Source organism: Falco cherrug, chromosome 2, assembly GCF_023634085.1.
Source record: "Falco cherrug isolate bFalChe1 chromosome 2, bFalChe1.pri, whole genome shotgun sequence".
Lineage (NCBI taxonomy): Eukaryota > Metazoa > Chordata > Aves > Falconiformes > Falconidae > Falco > Falco cherrug.
Window position 1 is genome coordinate 10,198,298 of NC_073698.1, and position 15,032 is coordinate 10,213,329.

The following is a 15,032-nucleotide window of genomic DNA, read 5'->3' on the forward strand; positions in this document are numbered from 1 at the left end:
TTGCTTTCTTGTATGCTCCCTGATGGAGTCGGAGGCCTCCCTAGGGTGAAATGCTTCTCCAGATTTGGGTGACAGCCAAGTTTATTAATTTCAGTGAAGCTGCAATGATTCACGATAATGCATTATTTACTCTGCTGTAGTGTCTAAGAATATCAGACATGGCCCAGGCCCACACTTTACCTTTCCAGAAAAGTAGAATTTATGCCCAAAGACTTCAAATGAAAAGTCAGACAACAGCAGATGGGGATCTGATCCTCGAATCTTGTAGATGCAGCAAAATGGGCAGCAAGGCACAAGTGCCCTGGCAGCATTAATAGGCTGTGTTTTGATTCAATTCAAACAAACTCTCTCCTAAACCAAGCCATTCAGCCACTGCTACATGCTACATGCTACAACTTCCCATGCTACAACTTCAAAAATATGACAGGAGGTCCTACAGTATTTTGTCCTCAAATAACCTCCTACACATCCCTGATTGGAACAAGAAAGATATCATGACAACTCCAACACACGGCACCATCGTTCATCACGAAAGAATGCAAGCACATAGCACATGGGGAAAATGTGTATAATAAATACAGCTGGAGTGCATTCCGTGACAATTTGAGAGAAATGCCAGTTATATTTATTTTTCCAATGTTTGTAAGACTTTCTTGAACACTTATTACAGAATTAAACTACATATCTATGGATGATTAACACACAGCATCCTGCACCTTCTAAAAAGTTTTAGGTCCAATCCATCTTCCACTGAATTTGTGGGCCTTTCCTTGATTTTTCTATGAGTGGAGACCAGGTATGAGGATAGTACAGGGCTTAAAATGTATACTGCATTTAATGTAGAAGTCAAAGGAACTATTATATTCCCCCAAACTGGCATTCCAGAGATTCTCAACCAATTATTTCTGTATTTGGCCAATCAACTCTGTTTCAGCTTGAACAGATCTTTAAAAAAAAAAAAAAAAAAAAAAAACAACAAAAGTTTGTTAGCTTTATTTTAAAAGTTTGTTAGCTTTATTTTAAAACCTTTGAAGAAGGAAATAAACACAAAACCTACCAAGCTAAGTGATCCCTTAATTCATAATTCTTTGCTTTTTTTTTTTTATTTTTAGACCAAACAGGACTAAAACCATTTTGGGAGCACTGGCATTATCATGTAGTTTGCTGTTACATGTAAATTAGTCTATCCTGAGAAATCCCTCTTCTGTTTCAAGTAACTTACTATAAAGTCACCTTTTTACCTTTTTTTCTGGTTAATTGAATAGGCTGTGCATTTAGTTCTTAGTTATTCCCTCCAAGACAATGTTTCCAGAGGTGGAGGGATTTTAGTAGATATTTCATCTTCCTTTCTGAAGAGGAACCCCCTTCTTTTCACACAACAGTCCAAAACCAGGCTCACTATTATAGGTAAGAGCGCAAGTATCTTAATACATCATGGGATACTCCTCAGCTTGTATCATATTATCATAGAATGGTTTGGGTCAGAAAAGACCATAGAGATCACGTAGTCCCCACCCCCCTGCCTGGACCTTCCACCAGCCCAGGCTGCTCCCAGCCCCGTCCAGCCTGGCCTTGAGCCCTGCCAGGGATGGGGCACCCACAGCTGCTCTGGGCAGCCTGGGTCGGGTCTCACCACACTCACAGTAAATTTCTTCCTAATATCTGATCCAAACCCACCCCTTTTCAGTCTAAAGCCATTCCCCTTGTCCTGTCACTGCCTGCCCTTGTAGAAAGCCCCTCTCCAGCGTCCTTGTCGGCCCCTTTAGGCACTGGCAGCTGCTCTAAGGTCTCCCCAGACCCTTCTCTTCTCCAGGCTGAACAACCCCAACTCACCCAGCCTGTCTCCATAGGAGAGGGGCTCCAGCCTCTGATCGTCTTTGTGGCTTCCTCTGGACCTGCTCCAATAGGTCCATGTCCTTCTGATGCCGGGGGTCCCAGAGCTGGACGCAGTACTCCAGGTGGGTTCTTATGAGAGCAGAGTAGAGGGATGGGCAGAATCACCTCCCTCACCCTGCTGGTCACGCTGCTTTTGATGCACCCCAGGATTCAGTTGGCTTTCTGGGCTGCAAGTGCACGTTGCCAGGTCATATTGAGCTTCTTGCCCACCAACACCCCCAAGTCCTTCTCCTTGGGGCTGCTGCTCTCAATCCATTCTCTACCCAACCTGTATTTGTGCTTGGGACTGCCCTGCCCCATGTGCAGGACCTTGCACTCGGCCTTGTGGAACTCCATGAGGTTCACACAGACCCACCTCTCAAGCCTGTCAAGGTCCCTCTGGATGGCATCCCTTCCCTCCAGTGTGTTGACTGCACCACACAGCCTGGTGTCATTAGCAAACTTGCTGAGGGTGCACTCGATCCCAGTGTCCGTGTTGCTGACAAAGATGTTGAACAGTACCGGTCCCAGTACGGACCCCTGAGGAACACCACTCATCACTGGTCTCCACTTGGACATTGAGCTGTTGACCGCAACTGTTTGTGACCATCCAGCCAATTCTTTATCCACTGAGTGGTCCACCTGTCAAATCCATGTCTCTCCAGTTGGGAGACAAGGATGTCACGCAGAACAGCATCTGATGCTTTGCACAAGACCACTTAGATGAAGTCAGTTGCTCTTCCCTCATCCACCAGTGCTGTAACCCCATCATAGAAGGCCACCAAAATTTTCAGGCACCATTTGCCCTTAGTGAACCCATGCTGGCTGTCACCAATCACCTCCTTATTTTCCATGTGTCTTAGCATGGTTTCCAGGAGGATCTGCTCCATGATTTTGCCGGGCACCAAGGTGACACTGTCTGGCCTTTAGTTCCCTTGGAGTAACTTTTTTTCCCTTTTTAAAAATAGAAGTTATGTTTCCCCTTTTCCAGTCAGTGGAAACTTCACCAGACTTCCAGAACTTCTCAAACGTGATGGATAGTGGCTTATCCACTTACTTCACCAGTTCTCTCAGGACCTGTGAATGCATCTCATCAGGTCCCATGGATCTTTGCACCTTCAGGTTCCTTAGATGGTCTCTAACCTGATCTTCTACAGTGGCCAGTTCTTCATTCTCCCAGTCCCTGCCTTTGCCTTCTGCAGCTCGGGTGGTGTGGCTGGAGCACTGGCCAGTGAAGACTGAGGCAAAGATAATGTGCTTGCCAGTTTAGCTACAGCACTGCACTGAAAATTTTTGGTGCTTCCAGACCATGAATAAAAGCTATTGAACAGAGTGGGTGTGGAAAAAAAGTTACTGAACATCCACACTAATACACTACCACTGAATAACAATCCCTTGTGATATGCACTTAATAAAATAAAAAAGTTATACCCTTCAAAGGGAGGCCAGAGCTTTAGTGGGATTGTTAATAACTGAGTTTTGGAATTATCCATGAAATAAGTAAAAAGTGGGCAAGAAATGCTTCATATCAGCACAGTCATTTCTCAGATAGAAGGGGAGAGCTGGTTACGAGTGCACAGCAATAACTGAAGACAAGAAATAAAACTGTCTTTTACACCTCCAGTAGCTTGCATCCCACAGTGACGTACAGCATCCTAACATTGTGCCAGGGCATCCTGATGTGGTGCCAGGACACAAAGGTCAGTACCAAATAATCTGCAATATCCAGGTTTCCCAGCAGGCTCATTGAGAACCCATCAGTCGCTGTTCACTGAAAAATTTTAAACAACTACAGTACAAACTACAGTTCTGATAGTTTACAGAACATAGTTTACAGAAACTCTTAATGATTACAGTACAACATCCAACAACATACTTATGTAAGCATCATAAATATCAGCATTGAGTAAACAGTCATAATTTTCCGATTCTTGGAAAAAAAATTTCCTCCAAAGAGTGTAAAGTTACAAGCATCAAGACTGCAGATCCGAGATTGGCACGTTCTTCCATGTTAATTCTACCAAACTGCTTTTGTGCTCTTACTACACAGTTAGTGGGGCAGGAAAAAAAATTGGAAAGGCAAGGGCAAAGGAGGGCACAAAGCTAGCAAAGGAGCTCTGAGAAGTAAAGCCGACTTTTATCCATGATAAGAAAGAAAAAAGTTAAATCAGGAAAGAACTTTCGATACAGCAAGATTAAAAGTTACCATATTTTGGTCAGATATCCCAGATACTATAAATTCCTAGCTGAGGAAGAGTTCGTTCTTTGTCTATTCACATTGTCACACATCAGAATCCTCTTATAAAAGTCCCTCAGCCAACTTTACTACTCTTATTTAATCTGGGGTTACATTTGTCTTTGTAAAACTTGCTCAAATCACTCAGGTAGACTACTTTGTGGAAGATCGCTGCTGTCTCCACATTTGAGAAAGAAATTCCCATGGGAATGCAAAAAAAGAGCTATTCAGATGCTTCTCCTCTAATGACATTGTCTTAAAAAAAATTTGCCTCCTGAAGGATGCCTTTAGGCTGCCTCCAAGACGAATCTTGCTGTCTGTACAGATAGGGAACCTGAAGTGCAATACATGCTGTTGCCAGAGGTATGAAAATGTCCAAATGCTCACATGAAGAGGAAAGGTTGTAACAGCACCAATTTAAAAAAAAAAAAAAAAAAAAAAAAAGAAAAGAAAAAAAAAAGAAAAGAGTAATAAAAAAAAGAAATAAAAAGAAAATAAATTAAAAAAAAAAGAAATAAAAAAACCCACCTCAACACATAAGGAATGGCTGGAACCTGCCAGACCAGTAGTATGAACTTAAGGCAAAAAAGCTGAGTGTGCCATACAGCTGCACTTGCTGGGGAGCTGAGGAGTAATACAAGTATGGTGAAAAAGGAAGATCTGCTTAGATTGGAGAGAAATGATGGTCTGAGATTCAGTCAGAACAAGCAACTACAGTTGGCAGTAAAAATGCAAACGCTAATGAGGCAAAGTACTCTACCACTCGTTAAATAAAGGGGAACACCAGTACGTGGATAAATATTTATACCCTGTTCATGATTACAATTAGCCTGGAAACTAGATGAGGTGCAATGAAGTGCTGGAACAGCTTTCCATTAAGAATAGTGGGGAAAAAACCACTTGTTAAATGCTAGAGCTCTATTGTTTTATGAAAAGGATTGTATAATATCTTCCAGAGTAAGTGGAAGACTGTTAAATGATTAAAGTTTCAGAAAATGTTTTCCAGTCCAAACACACCTTCCACCAATCATTACAACAGCTGGGGACTGCCCCCCAGGGCTCCCAACAGTCAGGCGCCGTCCTGATTTCACCACTCCCTCCGTTTTTAGTGGCAGTTTTTTGGGTCAGAATTGCAAAGTTATTTCTGATGTTTTATTTTCAATTTAATATTGAACACAATGTTTCTTTCTCTTAATTAAAATCCTCTTGAACACTGTTGAGAATGTGCCTATTATTGTCACATTTATGGGGCCATGCTCCAGGATTCAACTATTTTTGTAGAAGTAATACTTAATATTCTTACTTGGCAATTAACTGCACTGCAAATTTAACTCCTGTTCCTTGCTTCCTGTGACCTACAGAGGCAATCTCACAATGTTAGAGGATCCCCACCCCCTGTTCAGTTTGATAAAGCCCAACAACATGTAGAACTTTCTGCGGCTCATGTTGCATTTAGTGCTAAGACAAGGTAAACAGTATCAGGCAAGATAGTTTAGAGAAGAAAGATTGTGAACATTATGGAGAAGATTATTGGGGATAGACTCAAATCCTTTATTTTATTCAATTAGGCTCTCATCCAGTAAAGGTCTTAGGCACACATTTAACTTGAAAAAAACTCAAGCACTGAGGTCTGGTCTAACTTTGCTTACAGTTCAGGGATTTCTTTACTCAGAGAGGGCTTTCACCACGTATGTAAGCGCTTTGTTTAATCTTGCACAGGAGTAAATGAGAAGCTACATTACTGAAATGCATGGAATTATGTCAGTTAGACTGGGAACACAATATATGTATATTTCTCCTTGTTCTCCCCTCAGTATTGAGTAAGCAGAACCAGTTTTATTAGAGATGGCCGTTATGTAACTGCTTGACACAAAATGCTGCTGGCTGGAAAACCTTGATTTTATATGTATGTACAGTTTTAATAACACATTTAATTGTTATTGAATATGTAGAGGTTTATGATTTGCTTGCATAGATAGATACGCTTACTAAGTGATGCTATGACTTTTTTTCAGACCCTGGGATTCTTTTGCAAAATATCTAGGTAGAAAGTTAGGACAGGTTTTAGTTATCTGAAACTATTTTGGGCTTTCTTACTAGACAGTCTTCTGGAAGAATCTGAAGGTCTCCTCATTGTATAATAAGGACGCATATTAAAGTGAATGTTCTTTATTCCTCTGGTGCCACAAGCATTCCACAAGACCTTGCAAATTAATGAAACACAGTTTCTGGTGAGACTGCTTAAACTGAACCAATGAACAGCATCATGACAGGTGGGTCTTGAATTTTTGTGAGACCAATTCTGCAACTAAGAAATAAATATTCTTGCATGGCAGTCATACCTCTCAGCTACACAGTAAGTGAATTATTTCCACAATGGTTTAGTATTCCCCAGCCATGTTTTATGACAGCACTGTTCTCTTTTTCCTTATTTATGTGGTGACTCTGAAAAATATGCTGCAGTCACCTTCCCATATTGCAGGTCCGATATATGCTTGCCAAAGGCTTCCTCCTGAGAACAGTGCCACTGTGGATTGTGTTAAGCCTCACTGAAACTAAGGACTATAACCAAACTCACTGCCCTCATTTCTCTCATTGAAGAGAAGCATAAGAAGAAGTCGCTGAAATCCGTCAATGAAAAAGGTTGTTGAAAAGAAATATCCTCAGAAAAGAGCATGTTACTGCTCCGAAAGGCAAGTGTGCCAAGGCTGAATTTATTACAGGGCAGGGTTTGCTACACAGCAATTTAGAAAAGCAAAGTTTACTTTTGCATATGAAAGTATTGCAAGCTAAACCCAAAACAAATAAATGGAAGAAACACAGAAGCAGAGACACCTTGAATAAAAGTACCAAGATCTGTAGCTGATGAAAAAAGCATGGACCACATACAAAGACAATCTTCTTTTTACTAGGTCCCTTGTTAGGAAAATATAAATGTACATTCTTTATGAACAAACATTTTTGCAAATATTTATTGTATCAGGAAGTGCTTTGTTTCTTCATACATATTTTCTTCAAACATTTTTTCCTTGTCTAGCCCCAGTGATTAAAAAATAAAGGAATACTGTAGAAGATAATGACAAAGTTTCTTCAATTCATGTACATTCAAAATGAATTGTTCAGTAATTCAAATTTTAATCTCAGGGAAAATATATAAGATATAACTAACTTGAAAAAAATGTTCTTGTTCCCCGAAGTAAGAATTCTATCATAACTCATCCTTTTATGTTTATAGTATTATGAACACTTTATAAACTAGAATAGATTAATAACATCTATTTTTAATTATGCTAGGCCTTTGGAATTACAGCAGTAACTCCTCCTTACTTGGTAATTAGTGGCCTATAAGCAGGTTCAATCCTTAAATGTTATTAAAAAAAAAAAAAATTCCCTCACATACACAGTTTGAAGCACATTAAATCATTTTAATAATGAATGATATACCAAGTAATCTTGAGCAGATTTTTGGATGTTCTTTTCATTACCCTATACCCTCAGTGGAATTTAAGCTATCATCATGTACTTTGGAAGCCAAAAATGTGAATTACAGTATCAACTAAACAGTTAATATTAATTAATTTTAAGGACTTTCGAGTGGAAAGATTTATAAAGATGTTTAAAAACCAAAGGTCAGTAAACAGCATAATTTTTCAATAATTTAATACAAAGCAAATTTTTCTATTTGATTAAGAGACAGTAGGGGAAGGTGAAATATGCTTGCCAGGAATGAAATGCATTTACATTTTTGTGCCAGTAAAGGTAACTGACTGACAACAGAGACAAAAAGAAATAAACAAAAAAGATATAGTCAACTGTCTGCGAAAATGAAAAACATTTTTCTGTAATTAAATTTCTTCCCAAAGGAAATAAATTTTTCAGTTCAATGCCAGAGTTTTTCATCAGATAACATTCCCCAACATCTACAAGGAGAGTGCTGAAATACTATGGCACTGGCATTTTAAAGTATGTAAATCTGTAAGATTTTATTTGACAAGAATTAATGCTTTTGATAGGAAAAAACTAGTTCAGCAGAAAATTGTTTATATTAGCTGGTTGCTGCTCACTTTCATTCTCAACATTTCTCTCTTTCCCTTGTTTTGCTACATGTTAGTAAAGGAAATCACAGGTACATTCTCATCAGGTTTCTCTACCAGTAGTAGCACTACCTGTCATCTACACTGACCTGGATACATCTTCTCGTACCAAGACATGTTCTCTTGAGGGAAACTGAGGATTTTGGTACCCATCTAAAATTTCCAGACATACATCAACTTGATCAATTTATAATGGTTGAGGTCTGAAAACATTTCAGCTCCTTTTTGGAAATAGGTCCTTCATGAAGGGTTTCTTTTGAATCATATGTTCAATTCATCCCAAGAAACCAAAACATAGTTCATGGTGGTAGTGAAGTAAGAAAACAATTGAGCAAATCCCAGGTCACTGATGATGATTGTTAGATCTAGACCCTATCATTGAGTGGCATCTGACATTGAACCTAGGTGTTTTGTCCTCAGTCCAAGGAGATTTAGACCTGTATTTTCCTACCACCAGTTTCCAGGGGTGGCTAGGGTGTGGATATGCCATTGAAACTCTCATCCAGTGCACTAAATGATGCAAAATTTGGGCAGCAAAAAGGACTAAGAGCACAAGTTATATCTGGACTCTGCCACAAATGGGAGAACACGAACAGAAAGTATAAATTCACAGTTGCAGTCCCAGCTCCTAGCATTGCTGCTGAGCAGCACATTAACAAGATAACACAACTTTTTGAGAAAAGCTGCTCCTTAAATTAGTTCACCAGATGGTTACCTTCTTTTGTGTGACATGCCACACTATTGCAGTAGAAGCAGATGGATTCAGAAAATCACATATTTTTATTAGTATTCAATGACTATTGTAATTTCAGACACAGAATTTTACTGTGTTTCTTCTGACGTGCTATGATATTTTTCAAGAAGATGTGATAAATGTTAACAAGGCATTACAAAATTTAACTATAAAAAATAAACCCACCATTATTTTTTTTTCCAAAACAAGACTTTTATAATTTCCACTTTGGAACAAATTTGAAGATAGTTTTCATTGTGATTAAAAATACCAATATTTTCTGTGAAACAGACCTCTCCTCTCCCCTCCCCTCCCCTTTCCTTTCTTTTAACAACCTCTAAAAAAACTCAGTGGTGGGCAATTGGGCAATAAAGTAATATTGTTGTAGCAGTAGTACCAGCATAGATATATTCCAAGTCTACTGCAGAATCCATGACTTCCAGCCTATGTTCTACTTCTGTACCAACTGCCCGTGCTACATCTATGTCTCCTTGCCGTCCCCTCTGGTATCTGCACAAAATTCCTTATCCTGCAACTGGAAGGAGATTGCACTAGAAGGAAAGCACACATCCCTTCTCCCTGAGGAATAACGCTCCCTAGAGCGGTGCTGCTGAGCATTTGAGATTAGCAATCTCAAAAAGCGAGTGAAGAAGGTAGATGCTTGCAGAGCGGGGATGGTCCTGCACATTAGGAAAGTGGATGAGGAACGGAGAGTCCAGCAACCTTCTACAGCCTTTACCTTGAGATCAAGCTCTCAAGGAACATTTTGGTGTCTTAGCAAGTTTGGGCAGAGAAGGAAGCAAGAAATAAGAAGGGGAAGAGTGCACAGCCAGAGTCACCTCAAAACCTATCGAACCGTTTCTAAGAGGTTTAGTAGGATTACTAAATACATAAATATATGTGTATCTCATAGAAGATTAAACAGTATCATCTGTTGCACTAACACAAATACTTATCCTTTTAGCAGAGTGCAGTAATTCCACTAGGATGTTGCAGTCATCATCTGTTTATGCATCAATCAGCCAGGTCTCAGGTAAGATATACTGCAAGGGTGACAGTCATACCTGGATGGGAGTGCTGAGCACCTGGGTGGTCACCACATCTCCCAGGACACAAAAACAGGCATCACTCACTGAGCAGTGCTAATACAGGAGAGCTACAACAGTTCGTCCCATCTTCCAGGCAAACCTGTGCATCATATGAGTGCTGTTTGTATAGCCACAATCCTAAATGTCAACCTCCTTCAATAAAAATCCACAGTACATGTGCGCACGTATGTATAAACACAAATATATATTTACTGAAAGTAACATCTCTTTGTTATAGCCAAAACCAAAGAGAACATTGCAATGATAAATTGGAAAATGCATCTTAAAGATCCTGATAGCATTTTTTATTTTTATCCATTTGTTTTATGCCCCACATTATTTGTAAACATCATTATTTTAAATTTTAAGTACTTAATAGGAACACTTTTTGTATCTATTGCTTTTTTATGACTGCTGTAGCTATAAAAATATATACACTTTATATTTTTAAATAAAGAACTCACAGTGCTTCGGAATATAATTGTTCTCATCAAAGAATCTGTACCTACCACAGAGAAACTGTCGTTCTCACTGGGGAATGTTTTGTTTACCTGTTGTTCCATATAATTGCTAAATTCTAGAATTCACAATTGCCTACTGAATGCCAAGATAACATTTCACTTTAGGTTTCCCATTAAGCTGTATTATTTGTCTTTGCTGTAGAAATGAAGAACTGGAATTTAGAAACCCCATTGTTCAAAGGAAGCAAATAGCCGTGCATCCTGAGGAACAGTGCTTCCTCACTCAGTCTGCCTTCTTCAGGAACAAAGGCAGCAAGAATGACCTTACCTGTGCAGAGTTGTAGAATTTTTTTACAATAACACAAATACTTGATTTGAAATACTGCTCCGCATTAGTTCACACAACTCATATAGCACATCTAATTTCTGACAGCAAGAATAATTGACAAAGTATTGGTGTTATATAGCATTTCTAATCACAAATGTTGCCCTTCTGTTTTTTAAGCTAGCCTAGACAGTCATATTTTAAAGTAGTGTCAGATACGTACTGAAGTATGCTCAGTGCAATTCTAATTTAGCTGGACATTTCTCATGCTTTGATTATCAAACCACTTAAATGAAAGAAACATGAAGGAGCCATAAACTGACGTATAATGAGTGCCTGTATCAAGCCATATAAAGAAAGAAAGGAAACCAAAACCATTTTGTAATATAGCTTTTAGAGTCATTTGTTATTTAACCTGTTTGTTACTTTTAAAATTGTCTTCCTGTTATTTCAATGAACAAATCTGAAGTAACTCTGAACAGCACAACAAACTTACTAGACATGTCAGTTCCTTGGGGTAACCTAGCCTGGGGGCTGAAAAGTTTGCTTTTGAATTGCGTTCATTCCAGAGATGATCGTGCTAACATAATATGGAAAAGGTCTGACAATATTGTATCTAAAAAGGCATCACTAGTTTACACCAAGATTGATGAGTCTATGTCTAAAAAACACACTTAAAAGAAAGATTCTCAATGAGTGAATACATGAGGAGAATGACATAAGTGTTTGTTATATATCTAAGTAACCACTTACATTAAGAACATCACCATCAGTGGCTAACATCATCCTTGACTGTGACTTTCCAAAGATAGAAAACACACAAGAAGATAGACTAAAGTCAAGGCAATTAATATCAAGGACATTAATAACTATAATAGGTGATACAAGCCCACCAGCATGGTCAAGTTTTTTTGTAAGCATGATACTGGAGGATTTGAAGGAGGTTAGTGAAATGGCTTTCAAGAGTTTTACAGCAAGCTCCTTTTAGCAAGGAAGGCAAAATGGGAAAAGCCCAGTTTATGTTTGCTGTTGAATTTACTAACTGGACCAGGAAAGTCAACAGTACTGGCTGAATAAAGCTGGTGATTGACACTGTAATAGCAGATGAGAAGTAATAAGCACCAAGGTACTTCATAGCCCGAGTATTTTATGTTTGATGTGTCAGTGAAAAGGAACAATTCACCACAGTGGTTGATAAAAATAAAGAGGAATTTTCCATATGAAGAAAGACAGTTTCGGTGTCAAAAACTTTGCACTGGTGGCAGGAACAAGCTGCAGTACATTCGCATCCTGTCTGTAAAAGGAGATCAGTGGTAGAACCTTGATCTTTCAGTATTCACGTAATGCAGGAAGTACGACTGTTTTCACTAATCCTAATGAGATCAGAGCCGTAGAAACCTAGATAAACAGGTGACGGGGGGGGGGGGGGGGGGGTGGGGGTGGTGGTGAGATTAATACACTGGTTCTCTGTCTCACTAATGTAGCAGTCAAAGGCAGTTCAAAAATAAGCACCTACTTTGACTACAAGACAACATTTTTTTTTCAACCCTCTAACTCTGTTTAACGAGTCAGATGTTTTAGACATCAAAGACTTTAGAGCAAAGACTGGAAATGAGGTTGCTGGATTTTCCTCCTCTGCTCAGAGACCTGTCTTCTACCCTACAAAATCCTACAATCTTTCTGTAGAAGAGCCAAGTGTCACAACATCACCAGAGGGAAGACATTGCCTCCAGCCCAGCCTGCCTGACAGCCTGGTAGTTAGAGTACCCTCCCACATAGCGTGTAGGGTGAGTTTAATTTCCTGTGGTTGAGGAGTACTTTCACCATTAAATCTTTCAGCATCTTGCTTGTATGCTTGCACCATCAGAATACTGAATGAAAACAGGTATCATCTTACTCTGTATTTGAAAGGGGGAAAAAAAAATCCAATAGCATTTTTCAAAGTCCCCAGTTTGATAAAGAGTTTTGACAAAACCTGCTAGATGTAGCCCAGCTGTCATTAAAATTTTCAGAGGAGATTATGTAACGGACAGCTTGATTACTGCTAGGAACGAGATACCTAGGCCTGGGTAGAAGCACAACCTTTAAGATGCTTGAGAATTGCCAGTGTTAAAATGATGCATCTGAAAGAGCATGAATAAGTGACTGAGCTCAGATAAAATGGAGATATCATCTTATTGTGCAGGGAAGGAGAGTCAGAACTGTGGTAATTAGGGCCATGCACATATGTTCAGCATCCAGAACCATAACCACAAAGACTGAGCAAACTAACACAGCACCAACAAAATATGCAGTTTGGGGACAGCTCCAGGGAACAGACATTTGCATGACAAGGTCCAAAAAGACTTCAGAAACCTCACAAGGTTGTAGAGGACAGACTGTACATATCCCTAAAAATATGGTACCAGACTGACTAGTTAAGAGAATTAAAAAGGGGAAAAAAAGAATAACAAATCCCTTCCATTGGGGGGGGGGGGCCAGGGATGGGACACTGAACCAAAATAAATCCAGAAACCAACCAAAAGAACATGCCATCCTTTCACATTGACCATTGACTAAGACCCACTGTAGGACAAGATGTGTTAATCAGGCTGGTTTTTTTGTCTTCAGAAGACTGTGTCTACTTTTAATAGCTCTTGTTGTTTGGGGTTCTTTTTAAGTTAGACCCTTTGATGGAGGGTGCTTAACAAATGAACCATCTTGCATTTTGGAATTTTCTTTTTATTTCTTTGTTTCTTTTTTTTTTTTAATCCTCTCCATCCAGCGTGTGGTCTCACACTTCTTCACATTGCATTGCACACTGGGTACTCTGCTTCCTAAGGAACTTTTTTATTGTGTGCATTACTGCAGAAAATAAGTGTCTCTAACTTTCACAAATTTGCACGTAGCCTTGTGACATGTCCTCATTTTACAGGTAAGAAACTAGAGTGGTTGTCCCCTAAAATGCTTACTGATTCTTACATCCTTCCATTTTCCCTCTCCTGATCTCTGATTATGTTGGCTTTCCACTTGTTACACTACAAGCTTTACAAGACCAATAGCCCTTCTCATCTTTGTGCCTTGTCAGTGCTAAATAAACAAAGCAGGATGATAGAAGATATTTTTTTCCCACACAGATTGAGAAAGAATTTGCAGTTCTGGCCATCTTGCCAGGCATGTGTCAAGTATTAGTTAAACAGCAGTTTGGGGAAGAAAGTTTGGACTCGGACTTATTACCTTTGCTTTGCCTCCAGTTTTTCAAAATAGTTCTCTAGGCTATGCAACATACAGGCAGATTCAGTTCACAAGGGAATTGCTGTAGGGACTATGTGCTCTGTAGCCCACAAGTACATTTATTTCTGTAGACTAAACATAACAGATACATCTCTCTAGCACGGCAAACCCATTCCAGTTTTCAAAGTTGACTGTCCTGGAGGCTCCAGTCTCTGTGCAATGTTAAGTGAGCCAAAATGCAGAAAGACAACATGTAATTTGTATTATTATTTATTGTATTCCAAGCATCCAAGTTCGGATTATAAAAGCCTGAAAAGAATGCTTTAGCATGCAATATCCATTCCAGGTCAAGCAAATGGCCTTATATGCTGCCCTGTCTCTGAGAGCGGCCAGGGTCAGATGCCTAAGAAAAAAACAGAAGAAAACAGCAAGAGTCTTAGGGATGTCTCTGCAGAATACTCACCCAGCATCTCACTATTCATGGTCCGGGGAGTTCCTGAGAGTCAGTCTTTTTTTTTTTATTTTAATCCTTAAGGTGTTTTTCCTTCCATTGATTGTCCATCACTTTAAGAACCATGTAGACTTTCAGTGTCCACTACCTCCACTGCTAAGAAATTCTACGGCTGAACTCTAGATCAACGAGTATTTTCTTCACCTGCTTAAGACCACTTACCTACCAGTTTCATCTGACATTTCCTGCTTATTCTTTTAGAAGTGCAATTGTTCTGTACTGATTTTTATCAAAGCACTCAGGATTTTGAAGACCTGAATGTCTTCTCCTCCCCAAAGGTATGTTTCTTTCTGGACAATACCTCTCAGTTCTGCTATAAGTTATTTCTCAAACTCAAATCACATTGGTTGTCTTCTCTGTTGCTCTCCTGAGTAGTACTATAACCTTTTGGAAAGAGGTGGACACTGTGTAGCATTGGTTCAACAGAGGCCTGACATTGCTTCTGGACTCTGTAATTCAAATATATGTAAGGAATAAAGGTTTACACTGAAGAAAC